Source organism: Gadus chalcogrammus, chromosome 4 (assembly GCF_026213295.1).
Source record: "Gadus chalcogrammus isolate NIFS_2021 chromosome 4, NIFS_Gcha_1.0, whole genome shotgun sequence".
NCBI lineage: Eukaryota > Metazoa > Chordata > Actinopteri > Gadiformes > Gadidae > Gadus > Gadus chalcogrammus.
In genome coordinates, this window is record NC_079415.1 from 567,076 (window position 1) to 569,139 (window position 2,064).

Here is a 2,064-nt window from a genome sequence, read left to right on the forward strand (position 1 = left end):
GGACCTCCTCCCCATCATGAAGCCAAGGCTTGTTGTAAATTACAGCAGAACTGGGACACCGCAAGGCATCATGGACCGGTTAAAGCTGCACTGCACTGCCGGCGACACCGAAGGACCCGCGGGGGGGCGGGGGGCGTGGGGGGCTGCTATCCGGGGAGGGGGGGGGGGGGTACCGTTGCTTACCGTTCATTTTGTTGAAGAGGCAATGCCATGATGTTTGTTTACATTTTGATGAAGCCACCTTTGTTGAATATTTGACCGACTTTTGCTTTTGTGGATTTATATATATATATTTTTTTACTGAAATAACACCTGATATTGCTGTTGACTGTTACTTTTTTTTTAATAGTATCGTTTACGTTTTCTAGTCGTTTACAATTTGTCTTATCCAACTTTGTCTTTGCATTAAATCAAACTGCCTTCATCCATTGTAAAATACACCTAAAACCAAGTATGCCATCAAGCTATGCGCATATGTGTATATGCATCACCCATCTTGATGTTGGTTCTGTTTGTCTTGTTTTTGCCCCTATTTTAACTATGAGCGTCTACTTATGCATTAGCTTTTTGTATTTATTGTATTTATTACATTGTTATTTTATCCTGTGTCCCTCCACTGCTGCTGGGCTGTTCTGCAACAAACACATTTCTCCCACGGAGGATTAATAAAGTTTTATCCTATCTTATCTTATCTTAAGCACTTGCGAAAAACTAGGCCTACAGATATTTACTTTATAGAACTTTGCCTTACAAAGATTCAGACTCCGTGTTGTTGTTATTAGTGTCACACATATCTGTTTGTGTCAGGGATAAATAGATACCGGAAGTGATACATGTGGACATTTGTTATGTGAGGTTACGATGATCTGTAACCCTTTTATTGAACATTTTTCAAATTTCAACGTTATGATATGAACAAACGGATACGATGTGCATGCTACATATGTGCATAACATTGACTGTGTGTTTGTGTGCGTGTGTGTGCATGTGTCTGTGTCTGTGTCTGTGTCTGTGTCTGTGTGTGTGTGTGTGTGTGTGTGTGTGTGTGTGTGTGTGCGCGCTTGCACGTGCATGTTTGTACATCCAGCGTCTTGTTTAACATTGCCTGTGATGCTGATCATGCAGTATTGCAGGTGACTCGCTTGTCATTGAAATGTTCATTTCCATAAACTCTCGTCTCGAGGGTTGGACAGATGGAGTGGCGGACATTGACACAACGTCAGGTTCTCACAGAACCGATTGTCTGCTTCTGATTTAAAGAAACAAACCCAAACACCACTTGTAGATCGGATAATTAAGATGTCACCCTCTATAGGTTGACCACGTGCTATTACACATGCATAACATCTTATTGGCTGCCCGGTCACGTGCTCGTTGGTATTACGCCTCGTGCCCACTACCTCCGTCCGTTGACTGTTCCCCATTGACTTTGAATGGGGACGGGACGGACGTGCAATGCATTGTGGATCCGTCCGTTCCGTTGGAGCCTTCGGCTCCGTCAAAAAGTTGAAAAGTGTTCAACTTTTTCGGCAGCGACGGATCCGTCATCCAATCAGATCGCGTATGCAAATTTAAGCACTGTGACGCGACTCGGGCTCTGACGATACTGGAAAGCGGGAAAGCGGGTCATCTTGCATCGCAACAAGCAGGAAGAAGCGGGAAGAACCCGGCGAAGTGATTTGATTGGCTGACGGATGCCTCTGCAAAGACTACTCCCCCATCCGTCAGCCACGCCTTCCCGCGTCCGTTGACCACTACCTCCGTCAGCCAACGGACGTGGGAAGGCGTGGCTGACAGAGTCAGCCACGGAGTCAGCCAAAGTTCAAAACTTTTGTGTTGAGGTCCAACATGGTCATGCGCATCACTAGTAACCAATGAGTCACCATACGTCACCAACTGGGGAACTCTGTTAACTAAATTTGGCCCCAGTTGCCGAACGGAAGTAGAATCATAACAGCGTCATGAGGTGGCGTTCACGCGAACTTTCCGACGTCGCGAAAAGGTTTTTCCCATAATTCCCAGCGATGTGAACGCACCTATACACCAACACACACACACACACAC